Source organism: Pholcus phalangioides, unplaced genomic scaffold (genome assembly GCF_987345545.1).
Source record: "Pholcus phalangioides strain wild (caught in Gottingen) unplaced genomic scaffold, Ppha-v1.0 ptg000010l_1, whole genome shotgun sequence".
NCBI lineage: Eukaryota > Metazoa > Arthropoda > Arachnida > Araneae > Pholcidae > Pholcus > Pholcus phalangioides.
The window spans coordinates 35,026,658-35,052,754 of NW_028301603.1; the positions used below are offsets into that span (position 1 = coordinate 35,026,658).

Sequence of the window (26,097 nt, forward strand, 5' to 3'; positions counted from 1 at the left end):
TAGTGAATCTAATGGAGTTTCTGTGACGATTAATAATTGTTAGTACCAATCGTGAATTAGTTTTGACATGATAAAAACGAAATCGTTAATTAATCAAAATTCCATTGGATTTTGTTTCACCGTAACGATAAAAGCAACGGAATTTAGTAACGATTAATTATCGTTTTTCTAATTGAAAATTAGTTATGACGAAAGTGAAATCGCTGATTAATCGTTAATTAATTAACTATAAAATTGTCAGTTAATTAATTAGCTACAAGGTGAGTCCTATTGATTTCATGGACGTTTGTCATTTTTTCATGTTCAATTTGATGATAAATATTATCAGTTGTCAACAAAACACATAATAGATCCCTACGACGCCAACTGATGATCATGCAGGCGGACGAGAGGGGTGCACTAACCGCCACCGGCTAGAATCGAGCGGGGTCATCCCGCTTTCTGCAACTGCCGCGGCTTAAGCGGGAAGTGGGGCACAAATGTGGACGCACCCTTAGACTAAATTCCTAATGGGGTTTTTTTTTTTTTGAAAAAAATATGAGGTATTTACTTGCGTTCATTGAGGAACGTTTTGTCGAAATTAATGACTGAAAAATATATGTGCAAGGAGATATCTCTTTTTTTCTAGTAAACGCATATCCCACCTGCAATATAACTATTTCCTATATTTGCATTGACATCATACCGGGCAAATCATGCACGATAATCATATTTTCCCAGGACAACCACACGATCAGGTTATTAGCAATAAGAACATTTGTGCTATTAGGCACTTGCGTATGGAGCAGGTGAGTTGCTCGAAACGAGCGTAACGAAGTTCGGAACAAGTAATTGTGATCACATTCAAGTTGTTGCCAAATGATTTACATGACTAAGCTCTATTTACGCAGGACGTTTATGTCAACATGCATGCATAGTTGAGCTAACTCATTGTTTGATAACTTTATAAATAGCCTCAATGATCTCGAGATTTTCTACACAAACGAAGTACCATATACAAATTGGAGTAAGATGCTGTCCAAGAGCTGTTTGGTCATTGGATTGGTCTTAGTGACCGTATGTCTCATGGGTAGGTAGCATTATGTTTTAGCGATATGTATCGAAATCTGTGCTAGTAGTGATAATTATCGATCTTTCGGGGGGAAAAAAAATTTACACGACATTTTTTGACCAGTGCCAGTTTTGAGTCGCTCAATGGTTCCCTCGGAGAAGACCACATACGCATCTCGGTAAAATTCCTCTGAGGAACATCTAGTGCAGCGGTTCCCAATCGGGGATGCCTGGACCCTCTGGAGTCCACGCAGGGCTGGAACTAGAAAAGGGCAACTGCCTCGTGCGGTAAAATTTATGGGGGGGGGGGTGGCAGTTGGGAACAAAGAGCGCTGTTATAAAATTATCGAATTTTATAGTTGTGGAGGTGGTAAAATTATTAGTTACCATATCAAATGTCACAAAAAAATATAGACCAATAAATTCTTTAAAAGAACGCAACAGCCAGTTGTTAAAAACCTTCGTGTATGGTAGCGGAGAGTGACGTCATCCTTGTAAATTCTTTTATCTTGCATAACACCGCTAAATGCCGAATTTTTTTGTTTATCAATCCCATTCCTGTTGCCACTTATTTGTTGGTGTTATATATATGTGTGATTGTTTCCTCTCGTTATTATTTATTCTGACAGATATGTATCGGATATTGTTTTGTGGACTCACAACCTTGCTTAGCCTCTAATCATTTCGTAACTGTGTTTAAAAGTCTTAAATAAAAGAAACATAAAATTAAATTGACGCGTAAAAGAAAGAACACAACTGCAACGATGGTAGACTGTAGTAGTAATATTGCTACGATTTGACAAAAATTTGCACTTGTGGTGGCATCTTTAGGTAGGAGTATGAAACATTGTTTTAGTTCTTTTACAGTCCAATAGAGGACATTGATACTACTAAACCGGGCACATGCACCTCTCGTCCATATTCCTCTCTCTCTCTCTCTCTCTCTGCGGAACTTCAAAATTCTACATTTTGGAATGTGCGTGTACATATAATGAAACTTCCGTGAAGTTTGTTTCTGTGTAACACTTGTTATTTGTAGTGTTGGCATCTGCAATCAATTTTTTATAAACTGAGTTTTTTCCTCAATTCATAGTGAGTGAAGTAGTATAATGAATGAATAATTGTAGCGTTGTAGACCTGAGACCCTCTGCGACGAGACTTTTTTTAACGTGAAGATCGTACACGTAAATAACCTGCGCGCGGTACAATTTCACATCACTCAAGTGACCCGCGATACATTTCCAGTGAGGTGGCCCACACTCTCCTTAAAGGTTGAGCTACATTGCCTTGAAAGCAGAACAGGGATCGCAGATGATGGTAACTCTCGAGTTTTATCCGTAGGCAACTCTGTCAGATGAGTTAGAGTGAGTTAAGGAGCACATATAAAAGACAACGGACTCGTCGCTCTGCATCTTTGAGCGAGCAGGAGTGATGTCTCGGAAATCATCGAAGGGAAAAAAAAAGCATTATAGCAAACAGCGATTGGATGCAGCAGTAATACTGACGTCACAGTTCCGCTCAAAGATGGCGGATGAGTCACACTAATATTCATAAAGCTCTAGGGGGCGAGAGACTTTACCAGTGAGAATGATTTCACTGTTCAGTAACTGTGTGTTGGAGAGTGTGGGTCACTTGAGCGATGTGAAATATCACCTCTCGCAGGTTATATACGTTATCTGTAAATGTACGAGGATTCCTTAAATAATCTGGAAATGTGCCAACGGGGGTCTCTTAAGTGTTCTGACACTGTGCTGCGCGTAACAGTAACTGTGTGGGTAGGGAATATGAACGAAGTGATTATTTGAAAGCCCTCAAGACGTATCGTTAGCATTCGATAATGGATATGTATAATAGTCTCTCATCATTTACAAATATTAAGCTGCTAAGTATGTATTCATACAGGATGCTTAGGAAAGTCGCCTTTACTACTGAAAATGAATGGCGAACCATTGATCCTAGAGGCACACTTCCAAGTAGGAAACTGTATCCACAAGTAACGTGTAGACCTGAGTTACGTCATTCATATTGCAAGGAGTTGTACATGAATGAACGCCAGGGTCTCTGCCACCAGACTTATCCCGTTGCCGAGATCTCTTCCAGCCCAGCTTCGTGGCAGAGTCTGTAACAAAGTGAGTGCACCTAACAGTCTGAGTGTGTAGCTAGTGTTGTGTATGATATTTCAGTGCTGCCATCTATACTTCAAATTGTGAGTGAAGTGTAATGATTGAATATTTGTAACGTTGTAGGCCTGTTGCTCTCTGTGGCGAGACTTTTCAACGGGGAGATCGGCTCGCATTCACGCCTTGAAGTTGGGAACCACAGAAAACCAACTTCAGCCGACCACCACTGTGGGGTGTGAACCCGGATCCTCGCATCGCGAGTACGTCACTATAACCACTCGACCACCACAGCGGCCAAGGAGTTGTACAGCTATTCAAATAGGAAAAAAATTATCTTTTTATTTGGCCACCCTGCCCTAAAGAAACCCAATTAAGAAAAGTTTTGAGGGGAAATGAATTTTGAATTCAAATATGAAGTAAACATGGCAATTACTTTTGCTGCCCTCAGAAGAGACGGGGAAATAACTTTTTTATTGGGTTTTTAGGACAGGGTGTTCATACAAATTTTTAAAAAATATATATATATATTTTAATAACTATACAATCTCTTGTGACATGAATGATGTATCTGAGGTCTGCGTGTTGTTTGGATACTTTTTTCTAATGGGAAGAATGCCTCTAGGATCAACGGTCCGCCAGCAAAATGCGGCCAAGGGACTTGTGGCATCACCCTGTATAATAACTTGCGTTACCGATCTCAGTAAAACTTTTCTAATGTTATTTCATTGTGTGAATTCTTTTCGAGAGATTTATTTCAATATTCTGCATTTCTTCTAAATTTATTGTCGTTTTCTTTTCCTTCAGTGTCATATGCACAGGGTAAGTTTAAAAATATGCTTTTATATATATATATATATATATACATATATGAGTTACGTATTATTCATAGGCTATGATCGCACTTTCCTGTGCTCTGAAATGATGCACGATGGGATAAAATCCGTGTAACCAGGACTCAGTTGGAAAAGCAATAGTTATGAAACTGGTTTGTGCTTTGATAGCTACTGTACTGGTTGGTGTCCGAAACACCATTTTGAACGCAGTTGGACCATATTGACAGCAATTATATTATGATGCCGCTGTATGACATTTCCAGATAGCCCTTCTGTTGGTTATAAAGATTTTGACTGATTATTATAAAAATAAATATTTTAAATATCGATCGATTGTCATACAGGGTGGGCAAAAAAGTCCGTAAAAACTTTAAACATTTATAAAAATTGTGAAAATAATCGCAACAAAAAACATTTTGCAGGGTACAAAAAACAGCCGATAGGTGGCGTGACGCACACAAGTCAAAGAAAAGGTACTCGAATAACGAACAGAATGCCACCAATTCGTTTATTACGGCAGCATGTGTTCCACATGACCACGGGAATAACACGTTGCATGCGAGTCACAAATCCAGCAACGGCAGAGTGCAGCAGGTCCACATACACGGTTTAAAACGGTCAACTGCTTGTGGATTAGGAGCAGAAGTGCTTCTAACCGTCTCATTCGCATATTTCCACCGAAGTACTCGTACCAGCGCCACCTATTGGCTATTTTTTCCGCTGTCTTAAAAAAAAAATTCCCGTCACCAGCGATGCTAACCCTGCAAACCGTTTTTTGTTTCGGTTATTTTTCCGGTTTTTAGGTTTTTCACGAGGGGAATGCTATTTTTTTGATATTTTACGTGAGTTCGAAATATGATTTCTAAAAATCTTGATATTATATTACGAAATTATTAGTAGGATATTCTGCCATTGTAACGCAATGAATCGAAATCCAAGATCTGTCACATGCATGTATTTGTCTAATCGCAATGTTTCATACGCACGATATGTTAAACGAAATTCAAAAATTAGTCAAGTCAGGTATACTTTACATCCTCCAAATTTTTCATTCATAGAATTTTTTCTGATTGTGTTCCAAATATTACAGGAATTTTAATTATAATTTTACGTGAAAACGAATTTTTCATAGAAAATGGCATTTAAGGTATCCGACTACCTTTCTTGTCACACTTTTCTTTAAAATGGTACTGGAGTGAACTTTAATAAATTTTTTTTGATAGAATGTGTCTCGAAACGGTGAAAACTGTGATAAATTTTGGTCTACCTACGACATTTTCTATGAAAACGTCGTTTTTGTGTCAAATTTTAGGCAAAATTCATGTAACATTCGAAACATGATTGCAAAAGATTTTTGTTAATGAAATGCTTCGTGATTTTCACAGTGCATTTAGCTAGTACTGTTGTAGGTTATGAACCAAAATTTAAAGGACTGCATGATATGCTGTCATAAGTTACACCAAAATATGTTTATGTACGTGTGAATTTTTTGAAATTTCATCCTACATTTTGTCTATAAAACACTGTTATTCAAAAAATATATGTGATAGACCTTAGATTTTGGTCCATAACGTCAACAATATATAGCAAAATATCACATTAAAATTTCGTAAGAATGCAATGAATCAATTTTTGTCATAAATAGCATTCTTCGTAAAACACGTTTAAAGTCTTTATTCGGGTATTACTTGTATGTAAAAACGCAACACGAAAGTGAACGTAACTTTGATTCCAAGCATCATATAAACAAAACAAGGCGAGTTTTGGAATTACAGCAAACAGGGCTTTTATAAAAACGAAAAAAAATGAAAATCTGTATTTTCTTCCAAAATGACGTTTTCAACGTAGTCGGATACCGTAAGTAGACCAAAATTTATTATTGTTTCCACCATTTTGGGACATTTTCTATCAGGAAATGATATTCAAGTTCACTCCAGTACTATTTAAGAGAAGAAAGAGAAAGGCAGTCAAATGGCTCAATACTTTTTGTTAAAATTTATGCTGTTTTCATTGCTCATTATACATTGTATCATATTTTATGTGAGTTCGATTTCATTACAATGTTATCATTATCTTTCCGTTCTCAGATGTAAGTACAGGAAAAAATATAGAATTGCGTATATATAGAATGTATATGGCTTTAATTGTTCGTAAATAGTAAGAGTAGATTTTGGTACACGATGGTATTGTTTTTAATATTATGTACACAGGGTGATTCAGAAAAGAGAAAACTTTTAAGAGGTCATAGTAAACACCAATACAAACAATTGCCATCCAAGAATGCATGGTCTAACATGAAGCGCAAGCCGTGTTTCGGCCGTTACACGGCCGCTCCGCATACGTTAAAACGGAATTCCTGTTGAAATTTATCGGGGGAAAAGAACACCATGCATGCAAAGGTAACCTGGGGAAGAAGAAGAAACCATATGCAAATCTTGCAAATCTGCGTCACAGTGAATAAAAGGCGCGGACGGCAGGCCCGTGAAGTTATTCCAGCGTGTAACCGTTCTAACAGTTGTAATGTACGGGGTAATGACGCACTTTAGTAATACTGGGAAAGCAGACATGCATTTCAGTATGAAAGTACTTAGCGTATTTTCCCCAGGTTACATTTGCATGCATGGCGTTCTTTTTCTCCCGATAAATTTCAACAGAAATGTCATTTTAACGCTTGCGGAGCGGCCGTTTCGAAACGCGCTGGCGCCTTTGAGTTCCACGTTAGACCATGCATTCTTTGATAACAATTGTTTGTATTGGTGTGTACTATCACCTCTTAAAAGTTTCTCTTTTCTGAACCACCCTGTATAAAACTAGCTGTACCCACGGCTTCACTCGCGTGGACTTGGTAATCTGAAAATTGATTGTCGACGATTTCCCCCCATATAAAATTTGAACACCCCATGGTACCCTTGGGGGTTGAATTTCCAGAAATCTCGTCTCTTAGTGAGTCTGACTATATTATAAAATATAATATTGTCAAAATTTCATATATTTATAGTACGTTAGGCTCAGTGATGATTGTCACATGTAACCATCGAAACTCCACCCCTTTATGACCCAATTAGAGGGTGAATTTTGACAAAAAAAAAATCCCTTTTTTATAAGTCTCTACATTACGAAATGAAACTAGTAACCAAATTTCATATTTATAGCTTCAGCGATTTCGGCTCAGCGATGATTTCTCCATCCAGACTTTGACCCCCTTTCGGGGTCGAATTTCTAAAAAATCACTTCAACTGAGCCTTTACATGATGAAACGAAATTATTGACAAATTTCATATTCATAGTTTCAGCGGTTTTGTGTCATCGTGATTTCCCATATATAGCTTTTGAACACCCCTTATGACCTCCTTATATATATGGGGGGGTTGGGATATAAAAAAATCTTCTTAGTGAGTGTTTACATAATGAAATGTACTTACTGATAAAAATTGATATTCATAGTTTCAGCGGTTTAATCTCGGCATGATGGTAACATCTCTCTCCATGTTACCTTTGAACCCCCCTTATGACCCCCCCCCCCATTAGGTGCCAAATTTTGAAAAACCCCTTCTTAGACTTGCATCATGAAACGAAACACAACTGATAAAAATTAGTATTTATAGATATACCGTCTCTGCTAAGAGTGATAGTGATAGGAACCGAGAGACACCCAGGCTCTGTCACACTCAGTGATATAAGCACATTGTCCCTGGGGACTCGGGTGCCTCCGGGGAAACCTAACCATTTATTGATCTTGAGAAAGATATAAAACATACATGGGCAGGTGCCATTATGCACCTCGCCAGTAAACAAGTATAAAATTTGTAATCGAAAAATGGTGATTCATGTAAATAAATCACAATTGTAAATCACAGGTTATAAATCACATAATAATCGTCATAATAGGGAATAGTTCTTGATAAAATTGATCTGCTTCTCTTCAGGGATTTTCATTGGATCAGTAACTATCACATCAATGAAAGCTGTCAATCTGCTGCTGGGTTGATCTAATCGCTGCACCGTGTAGTTTGATTTGGTCCAAAGATATTCGTCAGTAATTGCTGCTGCCTGTATCCATCTTTTCGATAAGCCAGCGTGGATCAAACTATTCTTGACTACTCAGGCTCCTCTTCTTCTTCCTCTTCTCTAAACAGATGTACGAGATCGCTGTCTGGGTGTAGTTGACGTCGTAGTCTAGTGGATCTCCTAACTGGCATAGGTGGCTCTCTATCTAGTTCTGGCTCCGGGACTGTAGTCTGATATCCTCAGGGTGCTGCTCTAGAAAGCGGACCAGTTTACGTATTTTACTTTTCGAATCTTCCCGCTTCAGGATGCACTCAAGCCAAGGTATTCGCAGATGTTCAGCTGGCTCTCTGAAGTGGAAAGCCGTTGTCTTGGGGCATAGAGTTGCGTAGTGAAGAGGCGTGCCTATGGCCAAACATGAGCATTTATCACTGGGGATTGATTTGAACCTATGAAGGTTAGCCGGAAATGGACCATGGCCCGTTACGAACATAATCATCTCACGTGACCATTTATGGTTCCGAGGCATTACATGTCGGAGGATGCTATGACTTGATCGACCGGCTCTGTGTTGTCATCCCACCTCTGTTGCCATTTATTCATTAGATCCTTCCATAGGATTGCTTTGGCGTGTTATGCGGGAAGCAGCAGATCACCTGTAATGATTCCGCCTTCGGTAGATTCCTTCGCCGTGGTATCCGCCAATTCATTACCCCATTGGCCTATATGTGCTTTTACCCAAGAGAGGCTCATTCTGGTATGATTGCAGAGAAGTTTTCTTATTGTCCTAGCCATTTCATGACTAGACTGAGGATTAGAGACCGCCAGTATGCTGGAGCGACTGTCAGATCTAATTAGGGCAGCTTTTCGATGTAAAGAAGCATCTAAGACTGCGTTGTAGATGGCGAAAAGCTCAGCCTGAAACACTGAGTTATCATCCTTTAGCTTGACCGACCATCGGGCTATTACTTGTTTACCTTTAGTCTTAACGTATGCTGCTCCAGTCCCTTTTTCCGACTTTGATTCATCCGTGTAGTATATAAGTGTGGATGACTGAAGCAGCTCACCTTCGTTTTCTGGTACGCCAAAACGTATTTGGCTATTCCGCAGCCCGACTGACGGGTGGGATGACCAACCCTTTATTTTTCGTTCATATGCCTGAGGATCCAATGTATTTTCCGTCGTTGAGACTGTCTTGCGGAGCTGGAGTAGGCGAGCCGACTTAGCTAGAAACTCCATTTTCAGGCTCAACGGAGGGAGGCCCAAGATAGTCTGGAGAGCATTTGTCGGGGTTGTACTATAAGCTCCTGAGGTGTACAACAGGTATCCTCTCTGAGTTGAGTTCAGTCTGTGTGAAAGCTGTACCTGATGCGATGCACACCAGATTGACGCACCGTAAGCCATAGTTCGCTCTGCCACCGTCAAATAGAGGATTCTGCGCATTTCTTGATTAATGCCCCACTTTGCTCCGGCCATAAGTCGCATCTTCTGCATGGTAGCAGCAACTTTATCCTTCATTTTCTGGATATGGGACTCCCATTTGAGATCTTGGCTAATGGAAACTCCTAGATACTGCAATACTGTAGTTCTTTTTATTGTCTTTCCCATCATCCAAATCGATGGGGAACGCTTCTTTGAGATCCAGAGAAATCTCGTCTTGCTCGCCGACAGGCAAAGGCTATGGGATAATAACCAATTTGTGATGGATTGGAGCGCCTTTTCCGCTAGCTCTGCAGTTCCTTTGATCGTCTGGTGAGACGCAATAACAAGTATATCATCGGCAAAGGCCTGGACACGGATATTGACTGGCCACTCCATTTTCAACAGCTCTCGAGAACTAGATTCCATAAAAGAGGACCCGAGCACGACCCTTGTGGTGCTCCCTTTTGCAGATATTTAGTAGTCGATCCCGCGTCAGTCACAATCGCAGCTTGTCGATCGTGCAGAATGTCACACAAAATTGCCTTGAGCTGTGGAGGGACAGGCATTTCCACGATTCGGCGAAGGATAGATTCGTACCTTATGTTATCAAAGGCACTTTCAATGTCTAGAGATATGACGGCTACATCGTTTCCTTTGTCTCGCTGAGACTTAAATTTCTACCATCATACCTTCCAAAGCCATCTCAGCTGATTTGCCTTGTCGGAACCCATACTGATGAATGTGCCACCAGTCAACCCTTTCCGTGTAATACATGATACGCTGAACTATAATTCGCTCCAATATTTTACCAACAGAGGAGAGTAAAGATATTGGCCTATATGACCTCAAGTCATTGGGGTTACGGCCTCTTTTAAGAAATAAGAGAAAGTTTTATTCGATGAGAGTTAATTAATCGTCGGGGTCATTTCCTGTAGTTAAGAGAGGCTACTGAGCTTCTACTTCACCGCGTTCGCAGTAAGTAAACGTAAAGGCGCGTATACACTAGCGCGCAGATCATGCAATGAAAGCATTCGCAATTGGTTATCCAGTAATTTGTACGGTGTTGCGAACGATTCTTGAGCTGTTTTCACTGGACCCACCTGGAATCGGTTTTTTTCAACGAACACAAAGGAAAAAAAAAGGGACACAAAGGAAGTTTGTGTTCCTTCCCACGAGCGGATTAGAACCACTGCAGGGGGGTCGTGCGTTGCAAGATCAGCCCGCCGGTGTTGTGGCGACAGCGTCCACCACTGGATGGCGCTGTCCGCCTAATAGGGAAAAGAGCGCGCCTGCACGATGGTGGAACGGGAGCTTGGACTTGGCAGCTCAAACGAGACAGTCACGCGGTTCACTCGTTCTTGTAGATTCTGTTTATTTATGTTTAATCGTTTAATAAATGTTCAATAATATCTCTGGATCGTAGAGGGAAGTGTTTGTCGTCAATCGCATTATCCCTTCTGCGACAAGTACCTGAATGGGCCAGACATCGAAGTTCCATCAACACCAGAACAGCAGATGACAACGACTATTCCAAGCCCCCGACACGTGTCATTTGCGCCCACTACGACTCAGCGTACCCGGTCTGGCAGAATAGTCCGAGCTCCGGATAGACTAAATTACTCAACGATGTGACTCCGTCACTTAGAGGAGGGGTACTGTGGCGACAGCGTCCACCACAGGATGGCGCTGTCCGCCTAATAGGGAAAAGAGCGCGCCTGCACGATGGTGGAACGGGAACTTGGACTTGGCCGCTCAAACGAGACAGTCACGCGGTTCACTCGTTCTTGTAGATTCTGTTTATTTATGTTTAATCGTTTAATAAATGTTCAATAATATCTCTGGATCGTAGAGGGAAGTGTTTGTCGTCAATCGCCTTATCCCTTCTGCGACAGTGTATATGCGCCTTAAATGAGGAAGGAATAGTCATTTCCCCTGTGGCGTATATGGATAGCGGCGCGCTTGCCCGGTTTACAAGAAGACCTAGGTTCGATTCCGGGTGAAGATCAGTACACTTTTCTTTCCGAGTTCACCTCGGCATGATATGCAAAAAAAAAAGTATATCCCAGTTACGAAAATAGTTCACACTGCCGTATAGATGACATTGTATAACATGCACAAAAGAGAGAGATTGTTACCGAAATTATTATGTTCATAACATTTTTTTTTCACCGACCAACACACACTACCAAGTACTAATTATGTCGGCTAAGTTTCAAGAAAACATGGAATTTATATCTAAAAAAGAATAAATTTCATTGAATATGAAAAAACAATCTATATTCATAAAAAGACCTGCTAGGGAAGGGGTTGCACAACCTTCGGCGCAAGGGGCAAATGAGGCTCGCCAAGGCTTTTCCATCCAGCCCGCGAAAATTTTTTTTTCGCAGGAAAGGATCAGACACACAATATGAAATGACGATATTCTTAAGCCGGCTGATATGACGATATTCCTTTCATAAAAACAGGGTATCACCAAAAAAAAGGTTTCGAGGCAAGTAAAATTGCCAACTACACACTATCTCGCCCCTTCCCCATTCTATAATTAGATAAATTGGATTGGAATATTCAAAATTATTCTATAAACTAAACTTCAACGTTTCAGAATTACTTATTAGTTCAAAATTGGTTTGTCAGGCTGCATTGATAGCTGTTGCTGCCCACCCACGATCCGTGAGTTGTACATCCATGCGTTAAGATTATTAAATAAATAGGGATAAAATGATGAGAGAGTTGACACAGACATTCCTGTATCAGACTTGAAAATCAGTGAATTCAAGTTGCTGATTCAATTGATCCAAATTGCAATGTTTTCATTCTATATGACCCGTAATGATTCTATCTTCTGTATTTTCCATTTTCAGGAGGTTCCAGTAGGAATGCCAGCTCCTGATGTGAGTATAGTTTTCATTACAGTGCATAAAAAAAAAAATTTCGATGTTGTTGTATTATACGCATATTTTCTACATGTGAAAATGTCACTGCCAAGTGCTCAACAAAAGTGATCCGTAGTTATTACTCAGACTAGTGGTTTTCAAAGTGTAGCTCGGGCCCTCCTGGAAAAAGGGCCATGTTAATGAACTATGGAGGGGGGGGGGTCTCTAGCTATTTCGAAAAACAAAAACCTGTTAATAAGAAATTTGTTTTCATCTTTCGCAATGAAAATAAGAATATGTCAAACCTTTAAAAAAACTTCAAATCCAAACTGATACTTATATCCATGTGAGCACTCAGTAGTCAAGGGTGAAGCACATAACGATAAAGCATTTTCTGCATCCGAGACGAAAATACAGTCGGACCCTGATTTAACGAACTACGATTCAACGATTTTTTCTGAAATTTTGGCGAAAATAGAGGACAAGCCCCTATTTAATGAATTAAAAACATCGTTAAATTATATTTTTAAAAAATCTTATTTATTTACCCCAAAACCACAATCCGAAGATTCGACCTTCAATTCCCAGGAATTGACCTTCAGCCCTTCTTTAGAAACAAAGTAGAAATGAAGGAACAGGAATCTGTTCCTTTTTGAGAAAAGGAGACAATATAAAACTATCCAGAATGTACGGGGAAGGTTTCAGCAATCGATATAATACCATAAAACATTCTGCTGAGGATGATGTCATTCCCCGCTATCCGTACAAAAGTTGTCAACAGCTAGCTGATGCAAAATTGAATTCAGGAAAGAGCGCCCCAGACCGTTAGACTACAAAGCCAACGAATGCCAATCTTTCCTTAGAACTCGTGTGCCCTGAAAGGGGACTGTACATGGACGGCCGCGGACCTGACTCGCGCCAAGCTCACAACTGCTGACGCTGCCACCAGATGTCCCTCTTTCTCTCCATCCAAAAATCGCGCACACAACGGCAATTGAATTTTCTCTTATTCCAAAAAAAAATTCATCTTTGGCTAGTTGTTAAAAAAACCTTCGTATGATAGCGGAAAGTGACGTCATCCTTTAATTTCCATCTTTACTTTAGGAAATGAAATACAGATAGCAACACACGAAAAAAGTACATCTTGACAACATGAATACGTTAGGGCCACACACACTCAGGACACACCGCTTCGTTAGCATTCCCGTGGAGGAATGTGCACTAGGTACACATGTACGGTTAAGTAGTAGTAGTAGAACCTCTTGACAAAACGGACACCTATGGGAACCACATCTTTTGTCCTCTAACGGGGAGTGTCCGCTATTGGGGAGGTACGACATACCGTAGAACCTCGTTTATACGACTTTCACATTTATACGATGAAAATTATTGCTTCCGTCGCAATTGGTTCCTATATGTTACTGTGCGTAAAAGTGATGCACCAAAGGTTATGCATAGTCATCTCAATCGCCTCGATATATATATATAAAAGAAAGTCCGATTAAATTTCACTATATTTATCACTTTTACCAGTGATTATGCATAGCTCCCAAACAAAGTCGGAAAGTCTAATAAAAATATAGAAAAATTTATAACCTAAAAACCTACTCTTCATTAAAGCAATTAATTATCTTTACTCGTACATGATACGTGCATTACGCATATTTTGCAATAAAAATTAAATTGATAAGATTGTGAAGAACAGAGGGAAATGAACGTTCATAAACAACATTATCAGTTATGTTGGCTTTCTTCACACATGCCTGCATGTGCAAACAAAACCAACATTACCATTCACCATCCTGGACCAGCTATATTATGTTAATGAGATAATTAATTGACGATTTATCATGGATTAAATTTGGCCGAACATAATCGGTTTGGATTAAACATAATCTTAGTTGAATACGATAAATGATCGGTTTGTGACCAAAAAATTAATAAATTAGAATTTTAAAAAAAAATTAAAGTTAACCTGATTTTACTGCCCGCTATCGAGAGTGTCCGCTTACGGGGAGGGAAATGCATAAAAGCCCTATTCCACGGGACCGGCGGAATCATAAAAGTGTCCGTTAACGGGAGTTGTCCGCTAACGGGGAATGTCCGTTAAGAGAGGTTCCACTGTATCATCGGACCGTTAGTCGTGATCATCATTACTGTAAATGAATGCAAGTAGCTTGATTCTATAAGGTTATGATGCCTCGTGATCATAAATATGATCTAATATGATTCTTTTTGCGTTTTCAGGCGGCTGACGAGGTGAGTGTAATTACATAGAATGTTATTAAAAAAACATGAGGTTGCTTAATTTATTCATTTACTGGCAAATGAAATTTTCTCACAGTCACTAAAATTTAAAACTCCAATGTAGCGTTTGTTAGATGCAGTACAGACGGGAAGTTTCTTCTCCAAAATTATCTGGAAGTGTAAATAATCCTTTCCTCGATATATAACCACAAACCAAGATAAAGAAAGAAACAAGGCAGAGATGCATTGTAAAATACAAAATCCCTAATGCATTTCGACGCACTATGGGTGAAGATGACAATGACCACTATCCACGTTGACTGGAGATCTCACCTGAGTTGGATCTTTACTTGCTCAGCGGTAAAAAGACGTCTGCTCAAGTCAAACGTCATGGTCAGAATGAAGCTGAGCGCCTGCGCGTAAGTCTAATGTGACGATCTGATCACCGGCTTGAGAGAAATTGGGTTTTATAAATGAGTATAAAGTTTACTATTGTACTTTTGAAGACACGTATATATTCGTGCTTTCAAAAATACATTAGTAAACGATAACAAATCAACATCACCAATCACAGTGACATGACTTAGGCCGGGATTACACTATCGAAGTTGGATATAATATAGATCATTTACAAAACTTGAGAATACAATCAATAAGCCTAACGGTTGCATTTGCGCGAATGTAACCGGTACGATTATTGGTTGCATTTTTCCAAGTTATATAAATGAACTTTTATAGTGTAATCCCGTAATTAAAGAAATAAATTTCCAAAAAAGAATAAATTTCATTGAATATGAAAAAACAATATATATTCATAAAAAGACCTGCTAGGGAAGGGGTTGCACAACCTTCGGCGCAAGGGGCAAATGAGGCTCGCCAAGGGTTTTCCGTCCAGCCCGCGAAAATTGTTTATTGGCAGGAAAGGATCAGACACACAATATGAAATGACGATATTCTTAAGCCGGCTGATATGACGATATTCCTTTCATAAAAACAGGGGTATCACCAAAAAAAAGGTTTCGAGGCAAGTAAAATTGCCAACTACACACTATCTCGCCCCTTCCCCATTCTATAATTTGATAAATTGGATTGGAATATTCAAAATTATTCTATAAACTAAACTTCTCAGAATTACTTATTAGTTCAAAATTGGTTTGTCAGGCTGCATTGATATCTGTTGCTGCCCACCCACGATCCGTGAGTTGTACATCCATGCATTAAGATTATTAAAAAAAAGATCAGGGATAAAATGATGAGAGAGTTGACGCAGACATTCCTGTATCAGACTTGAAAATCAGTGAATTCAAGTTGCTGATTCAATTGATTGAAATTGTAATGTTTTCATTCTATCTTCTGTATTTTCCATTTTCAGGAGGTTCCAGTAGGAATGCCAGCTCCTGATGTGAGTATGGTTTTCATTACAGTGCATAAAAAAAAATTTCGATGTTGTTGTATTATACGCATATTTTCTACATGTGAAAATGCCACTGCCAAGTGCTCAACAAAAGTGATCCGTAGTTATTACTCAGACTAGTGGTTTTCAAAGTGTAGCTCGGGCCCTTCTGGAAAAAGGGCCATGTTAATGAACTATGGAGGGGGGGGGGTCTCTAGCTATTTCGAAAAACAAAAACCTGTTAATAAGAAATTTGTTTTCATCTTTCGCAATGAAAATAAGAATATGTCAAACCTTTAAAAAAACTTCAAATCCAAACTGATACTTATATCCATGTGAGCACTCAGTAGTCAAGGGTGAAGCACATAACGATAAAGCATTTTCTGCATCCGAGACGAAAATACAGTCGGACCCTGATTTAACGAACTACGATTCAACGATTTTTTCTGAAATTTTGGCGAAAATAGAGGACAAGCCCCTATTTAATGAATTAAAAACATCGTTAAATTATATTTTTAAAAAATCTTATTTATTTACCCCAAAACCACAATCCGAAGATTCGACCTTCAATTCCCAGGAATTGACCTTCAGCCCTTCTTTAGAAACAAAGTAGAAATGAAGGAACAGGAATCTGTTCCTTTTTGAGAAAAGGAGACAATATAAAACTATCCAGAATGTACGGGGAAGGTTTCAGCAATCGATATAATACCATAAAACATTCTGCTGAGGATGATGTCATTCCCCGCTATCCGTACAAAAGTTGTCAACAGCTAGCTGATGCAAAGTTGAATTCAGGAAAGAGCGCCCCAGACCGTTAGACTACAAAGCCAACGAATGCCAATCTTTCCTTAGAACTCGTGTGCCCTGAAAGGGGACTGTACATCATAGTTTCCCAAACTTTTTGTTCCATCGCCCCCTTCTTCAGAGAAATTTTTTTCTCATCGCCCCCCAACTCAAGCGAACCCATAGGATCCTATGTTATACCCGTGGCTTCTATCGCCCCCTTGGACCTTTCCATCGCCCACCGGGGGCGATATTGCCCACTTTGGGAAACACTGCTGTACATGGACGGCCGGACCTGACGCGCGCCAAGCTCACAACTGCTGACGCTGCCACCAGATGTCCCTCTTTCTCTCCATCCAAAAATCGCACACACAACGGCAATTGAATTTTCTCTTATTCCAAAAAAAAAATTCATCTTTGGCTAGTTGTTAAAAAAACCTTCGTATGATAGCGGAAAGTGACGTCATCCTTTTATAAGTCGCCATCTGGCGGCAGCGTCAGCAGTTTTGAGCTTGGCGTGAGATTGAGGGGTTCGTTGGCGTTGTAGTCAAGTGGTCTTGTGCGTTCTCGACGTGGGTTCAATTCCCCGCAAAGGCAGTTAAATTATCTCTTTCCAAAAATTCATCTTTCGCAGGATGCCAGTTGTCAAAAAAACCCTTCGTGCGATAGCGGAGAATGACGTCATCCTTTAATTTCCATCTTTACTTTAGGAAATCAAATACAGATAGCAACACACGAAAAAAGTACATCTTGACAACATGAATACGTTAGGGCCACACACACACACACACACTCAGGACACACCGCTTCGTTAGCATTCCCGTGGAGGAATGTGCACTAGGTACACATGTACGGTTAAGTAGTAGTAGTAGAACCTCTTGACAACGGACACCTATGGGAAATACATCTTTTATCCTCTAACGGGGAGTGTCCGCTATTGGGGAGGTACGACATACCGTAGAACCTCGTTTATACGACTATCACATTTATACGATGAAAATTATTGCTTCCGTCGCAATTGGTTCCTATATGTTACTGTGCGTAAAAGTGATCCACCAAAGGTTATGCATAGTCATCTCAATCGCATCGATATATATATATAAAAGAAAGTCCGATTAAATTTCACTATATTTATCACTTTTACCAGTGATTATGCATAGCTCCCAAACAAAGTCGGAAAGTCTGATAAAAATATAGAAAAATTTATAACCTAAAAACCTACTCTTCATTAGAGCAATTAATTATCTTTACTCGTACATGATACGTGCATTACGCATATTTTGCAATAAAAATTAAATTGATAAGGTTGTGAAGAACAGAGGGAGATGAACGTTCATAAACAACATTATCAGTTATGTTGGCTTTCTTCACACATGCCTGCATGTGCAAACAAAGCCAACATTACCATTCACCATCCTGGACCAGCTATATTATGTTAATGAGATAATTAATTGACGATTTATCATGGATTAAATTTGGCCGAACATAATCGGTTTGGATTAAACATAATCTTAGTTGAATACGATAAATGATCGGTTTGTGACCAAAAAATTAATAAATTAGAATTTAAAAAAAAAATTAAAGTTAACCTGATTTTACTGCCCGCTATCGAGAGTGTCCGGGGGAGTGAAATACATAAAAGCCCTATTCCACTGGACCGAGGAATCATAAAAGTGTTCTTTAACGGGGAATGTCCGTTAAAGGAGGTTCCATTCTATCATCGGATCGTTATAGTCGTAATCATTATTACCGTCGTACATGAATGAAACTAGCTTGATTCTATAAGGTTATGATGTCTCGTGACCATAAATATGATCTAATATGATTCTTTTTGCGTTTTCAGGCGGCTGACGAGGTGAGTGTAATTACATAGAATGTTATTAAAAAAACATGAGGTTGCTTAATTTATTCATGTACTGGCAAATGAAATTTTCTCACAGTCGCTAAAATTTAAAACTCCAATGTAAAGTTTGTTAGATGCAGTACAGACGGGAAGTTTCTGGAAAGTTTCTTCCCCAAAATTATCTGGAAGTGTAAATAATCTTTTTCCCCGATATAATCACGAACCAAGATGAAGAAACAAGGCAGAAATACATTGTAAAATACAAAATTCCTAATGCATTTCGACGGCACTATGGGTGCCGTGTTCGGGTGATGAATGACACACAACTATCCACGTTGACCGGAGATCTCACCTGAGTTGGATCTTTACTTGCTCAGCGGTAAAAAGACGTCTGCTCAAGTCAAACGTCATGGTCAGAATGAAGCTAAGCGCCTGCGCGTAAGTCTAATGTGACGATCTGATCGGTTGCTTGAGAAATTTAGTTTTATAAATGACTATAAAATTTACTATTGTACTTTTGAAGACACGTATATATTCGGGCTTTCAAAAATACATTAGTAAACGATAATAAATCAACATCACCAATCACAGTGACATGACTTAGGCCGGGATTACACTATCGAAGTTTGATATAATATAGATCATTTACAAAACTTGAGAATACAATCAATAAGCCTAACAGTTGCATTTGCGCGAATGTAACCGGTACGATTATTGGTTGAATTTTTCCAAGTTATATAAATGAACTTTAATGAAACTTTTATAGTGTAATCCCGGCCTTATTCTCATTACGAGCTGGAACTGTAAGGAAAATTCGAACACACCAATTACATAATTACATTTCACAAGCAACCCATTAGAATAGGAAATTAGACATTTATCTGGATATTATACCTCTATGTTTACACGGAAAGGAAACCCATCTTCTGTTCTCCGCCTGGATACGAAACCAGGTACCCCCCCCCCGCTAGAATACACACCACTGGAGACGTGGCCCTGCTTTCCTTATTTCTAATTGCCAGTATCTTATATTCAAAACATCTGGGTCCTTGATGGATCGGACTGAGAAAAAGCCATTTCACTATCTCAATAAATCAGAGAATGTTGCAATAATCTTACACGCAGGCGCTCATTTCCATATCTTTTAAGCTGCCCCCGAAACACCTCCAGATCACTTAAGCGACCCAAATCACATTTCTTGACTTGTGTTATTCCTCCGAATCCCTTAAATGATCTTCAGCACATCTCAGATCAATCAAGTATACCCGCGATATGTTTCAAAACCAATGAAATGACTCGCACTCTTCAAAAGGTTAATGGGTTGAAAAGTTGGTGTTAGATCATTCAATCATGTATGACGTTCAAGCATTAATTAATTATTAGAGATGATTATGAACTCGTTTTTTCTACGCATTACGCCAATGAAAAAAATTTCTCAAACCTATTTAAATCCAGTCACCAGATATCCATGCATTCATTTACAGAATGTTTGCATTGAAAATGCAATTTTCATTCTCATTGATACGTTATGCCTCGATATCATAAGCACATCGTTATAATGCTCATAAAAAGCACAATAATATATATTCACTGAATATATTCTCATAATATCCTCCTATTTATGCAGTGAAATTAGGTCCTTCATCTTTAATCAGTTATTATTTTTTAATACTTTATGCCAGGGGTGGCCAACTTCTGTTCACGGGCCAACATAATGGTCAGCTATAGCGTCAAATTCGGTGTAGAAGCCGCTCCATTATTTATTGAATTAATTAGTTATTAAATTAATTCACCACGAATAAGAAGATTGTAAGCGGTTTGTAATCAAGAAATCTGCTGTTGTAACCGATATTTCAAATAATGATCACAAATTCAATTTTTTCACGGTACATTTACCTTGTCGTGGACCGCACAAAATCATTCCACGAGCCACATGCGGCCCGCGGACCAGCTGTTGGCCACCCCTGCTCTTTATGCAATTAATACAAATGAATTCGCTTCATCATTTTAAATATTATCGATCAATAAGTATTTATGCATGTGTGTTTTTAAACGCCCGTGTCTCTCTTTAACTAAATTTCTTATTTCTGCACAGAATGTAATAAATTATAAACGAATGTAATGTGCCGCTTTTTGTTTATATAATGCTTATGTTTTGTTTTTTTTTTCAGTTGGATGCAAAACAAGAGAAAGTGAGTCAAAAAACTTATTTTAGACTTAAGTCTTAGCAATGCTATTGACGTTGATGACAAAACTCACGTTAAAAACTCATATATGAAAAGAAAACGTTGACGGCAAACTTTTCTATCCCTTTAACTGTTTTTAAATAAACAATCAGAAATATACAGAAAAAAAAATAGTTGTTTTTGTTAAAAGCATATCAAGGAGATTAAAATTTCACGAATATTTTACTGCAAAGGAATTTACAAAAAAAAAGAAGCCAAAATTAGGTATGTAATGTAACTCCACTTTTGTATGCAATTGTAGTAAGCTGTCCCGCGCGCTCCTGGAGGCATACAGAGATTCTGTGGTTCACGCTGCGAGACCAATCCGTCCAATACAAGAAAATTTTAGCAATGGTATTATGAGGGGAAATTACTATTATTGAGATATAAGATCGAGTTATTTGAGCTTCAGAGCTTAATTCAAACCTATAAACTTTCAGTGGAATAAATGTTCGCCCTATTTACAATTCCAAACCAATCAAAAATTTACCCATTTACTTAACTATAAAAATATCTCTCCAGTCTATACAGTGCAACAACATAACATCTAAATTTAAAAAAAAAAAAAAAAAAACGATTACACGATTCTCAATTCGATCTACTCTCAATACAATGATTATATGCTTGTCAGCCTCATTTCAGCACATAATTAACAAATAGCAAACAATAGGAATAGCTCATAGCAAAGCTGCTGATGACATTGTGTATATACAGTAAAACCTCTCCTTCACGGACACCGGCGGTACAAAAGAATTTGTCTGAAAGAGAGGGGTGGTCGTTAATCAGGGATTTGGAATGCATACTTTCATTATGAACGAGGAAATTATTTTTTAGCCGTAAAAGAGGGGTGACCGCACTTGAGGGGTGTCCGTTAAGAGGTGATTTACTATACATAAAATATGTGTTTTTATTTCAATATATATGTAAATATGTAAATCCGCTAAGCCAAGAAACGGTTGTTGATTACGTACTTTTTTTCCATGCATTTATAGTTCGTGAGTAATTAAATTGATTTAATTCATTCTGAGTGTTATAAATGTGCGTTTCTTTGAATTAAGAGTTACTGTAATTATCATATTAATCAAATAATTATCATTATTAATCAAACATAACGCACATGATAACAAAATTTCACGGTTTATTCTTAACAAAAATGAAATACTATAAAAACAGCCAAATTTATATACTAAAAAGTTGCTCTGCTGCAATAGCTAATAATTTAGGAATCATAAAAATTGAAATTTCATACGACTCATTTTTTGTACGCCAATTCATGCATGAATGATGACATGAAATTTGGGGGAAAAAAAACAGCATTAAATGCGGGAAGAACGATTTACCCGCATTTAAAACTGTTTTTTTACAAACTTTCTGCCATTTCTTCGAATTAGAATATTTCAGTGAATAATGCATTCTGCATTTTAAAAAGACAAAATTACACTTTTTCTAATCTATTTTTTTTCCAGTTAATACTGATATTTGCTTGATTGATTGTATTCAAAATAATAATATATCCATTATATTCATTGATTACATTCTTATATCCCTTATATTCATTGATTACATTCTTATATCCCTTATATTCATTGATTACATTCTTATATCCCTTATATTCATTGATTACATTCTTATATCCCTTATCTTCGTTCATTACATTCTTATATCCCTTATCTTCGTTCATTACATTCTTATATCCCTTATATTCATTCATTACATTCTTATATCCCTTATATTCATTCATTACATTCTTATATCCCTTATATTCATTCATTACATTCTTATATCCCTTATATTCATTCATTACATTCTTATATCCCTTATATTCATTCATTACATTCTATTCCTTATATTCATTCATTACATTCTTATATCCCTTATATTCATTGATTACATTCTTATGTCCCATATATTCATTCATTACATTCTATTCCTTATATTCATTCATTACATTCTTATATCCCTTATAATCCATAAACATTGATGCCAAAGTATTTTTAGCAAAAAAATCACAATGAAAATATTTCTTTTCGGAGGACTTGATTCAATGGTTGCGTGAATAAATCAAGCTTATATCATTCCAAAAAAAAATTTTTTTAGCACAGTACTTCAAAAATAAACCACATGAAATTACAAAGTATAGTTTGTATTTTGGATATCGATCACTGATCACATACTTCGTGTAGAATGGAATTTCACACAAAATATAAGAAAAACAACCGATTATTTAAAATTAAAATATATACACTTGAAAAACACATTACAGTGGAACTTCGGTTAACGAGCTTAATTCGTTCCACCAACGTGCTCGTTATGCAAATCAAACTTCCTCATAGGAAATAATGGAAACTTGGATAATTCGTTCCACAAATATTCTTTTACATGCAAATGACTAATAAAAAGTTCTGCCCTGATCTTTTTTGGAGTATTTTCCATGGTTTATGTGCTTTTTCCTTGTAGTCACGACGAATTCCTTTCGAGGAAACACGATAGGGTCTCACATTGCATGATTTTCAATTTTCTTAAAAGTGACTGAAGAAGTTATTCTATATTTAGACAAAATTTAATGCTTCGAAGTTCAAGGGAATGGCTTAAATTGTGTGTGTGTGTGTGACTTTTCATCAATGTACGGGGTGATTATAAAAAAACTATCCCGACATATGGGCCCCTAACTATCATACCATTCACAGAAACTGAATGAAATTTTAGCATAAGGTATTTTGAGGTATGCGCTCAAGAATGATATGGAAAACAACAGTGTCACTCTAACAGTTACGGTTACAGTGAGAAAATTTGGAAAATATCAAATGGCAACACCAAGTTTTTTGTATTGGAATGCGATCTCCATACTGAAAAACACTAAATAGCGTTGGAATGGCACCTGTGGCACAAAAATCCCCGGAGCTGGGCAAGGAAAAAGTAAAAAGGACTTTGCCGTGCACCAGAGCATTAATGTTCGTTTCATTCGTCACACCGTTTCTTCGGCTGAGATCCCAGCCTGATTAGTCCTCCACAAGGTCATGTGAAACACAATAAAATGCTTTATTTTATGCTGCTTCTCTGTCCTTGTTGGTTGTCCTCACTTTTAGCCTATCTGCCGCCGGTGATTTTCATGCTACAGTTGCCGTTCGAACGCTATTTAGGGTTTTTCACAATGGAGATCACATTCCAATACAAAAAACTTGGTGTTGCCATTTGATATTTTCGAAATTTTCTCACTGTAACCGTAACTGTTAGTGACACTGTTGTTTTCCATATCATTCTTAAGCGCATACATCAAAATACCTTATGCCAAAATTTCATTCAGTTTCTGTGAACGGTATGATAGTTAGAGGCCCATATGTCGGGATAGTCTTTTTATAATCACCCTGTATTTGATCAACAGACTCGTTGACCTTCTAAAAATCAAGACCAATCCACCATTGGTACTGTGATTAGCCATACGTAAAGTAATTTTAAAAACTTATTACAAAAAAGGGGTGGCAATGGATCAACAATACAATGCGTTCACCCACAACATGTAAAACATCCGAAAAGAAGTTTCACGTTGGGACAAAGTTGGACTTTTTTCGTAAACCCGGGATTATACTATAAAAGTTTTATAAAAGTTCGTTTATAAAACTTGAAAAATGCAACCAATAGGCCGATCAGTTTAGTTCGCTCGGATGTAACAGATGTGTTTATTGGTTACATTTTTCAAGTTTTATAAAATAATTTTTATCAAAGTTTTATAAAATAATTTTTATCAAAGTTTTATAGTGTAATACCAGCCTAAAGGCGGATACACACTACACTGACGTGGCGTGTTACCACACGTTAATGCGTGTGATATAAAGTTCCACCAATGAGTCTTCTGTAGGTACGTTCACACTGTGCTGACGCAACGTGGTAAAGTCTGTGATGATGTAATCTGACATAACGCGCAAAAATCCGTGCACACTACTCTGACGTGACGTGGGACCACGTAGAAATGCGTGCGATATAAATTCCACCTATGAGCCTTCTGTAGTTGCGTTCACACTGTGCTGTCGCGACGTGGGAATGTGTCGGATGATGAAATCCGACGTAACACGCCTTATTACGTGTCACAAAAAAATCAAATCGTTCAGATTTTCGTCAGTCGTGCGATGGCACGTGAAGACGCCATATTTGTTTCCCTCGTTCTTTTTGCTTCGTTCGTGTTTTGATCAATTTTGCTTTTTGTTCGTGTTTTCATTTAATTTGTTTTTTGCTCGTGCGTTGATGATGGACGAGCAACTGATCGAACACGTTCGGTCAAATTCTTTGCTCTATGACCCTACCCACTGAAAATACAGAAATCAAAATGCGCGGAGGAAGGCCCTGGACGAGATCGGAGAAAAACATGGAAGTTTCCGGTCAGTAAACAAATGATTTATTTAGTATTTGAAATTTTAAAATTTAACAAGTGTATTTGAATATGAGATAAATAAACACATAGGCTACGTTACGGTAAATTTCATATATGCGGTTATTACACATAACTGATTATTATGTACTTACTAATCGTCTTGGTGAGTTTGATAAATTGTCCTAAATTTATATCACTTTTACCGGTGATTATGCATAGTACCCAAGCATCATTGGTTAATTTAATAACTAATAAGAAATCGTAGCTTTTACTGGCGATTATGCATAATAACCATGCGATAAAACATGATAAAACGTATTATGTATATGATATACATAATAATTCATACATGTATTGTATCAATATATTGGAGTACGATAGTAAAATTTATTATCATTATATCGGGGCACGATCGTCAAATTTGTTATTATATCGGGGTCCGACTATATTCATCAGACATAACTAACTCATTTGGAGTTTTAGGGAATTATTTTTTTTATATGCAAATTATCAAAAACAATACATTTTGTGCAGGGCCGTCATTTCAACTTTTTCCAGGGGGGGGGGCAAAGAACATGCACTCAATGCATTTATAATTATATATATATTTGTGTATATGTATATATATATATGTATATATATATATATATATATATATATATATATATATATATATATATATATACATATACGATTTTTAGTGTATTTTCAAAAGCCGGGGGGGGGCAACGGCCCCCCCGACCCCCCATGACGGGTCTGACATTTTGGACAGAGGCGCCGACATGTAGAAAACATTGAAGGGAGATGAAAATCATTTTTATTCCTGTATGTATATACCCCCATACGCGAAAGATGCGAAATGCTGCATTGCATTGCACATTAATTAATTATTTGGGGGGGGGGGAGAAAGGCTCAGCCTCCTCATAAAATTTATTTG

General features: G+C 37.9%; 2 long non-coding RNA genes across 3 annotated transcripts in view; one reads left to right on the forward strand and one right to left on the reverse strand.

Moving 5' to 3' along the window:
• The window catches only part of LOC149081345 (uncharacterized), a 210,949-nt gene that overhangs the window by 39,855 nt on the left and 144,997 nt on the right, over nucleotides 1-26,097 (reverse strand). The gene's annotated exons all lie outside the window — the stretch shown is intronic.
• LOC149081346 (uncharacterized) lies at nucleotides 12,290-15,953 on the forward strand. The gene is made up of 3 exons (XR_016193361.1): nucleotides 12,290-12,321; nucleotides 14,551-14,562; nucleotides 15,923-15,953. It is a non-coding gene; the product is annotated as an uncharacterized LOC149081346 (long non-coding RNA).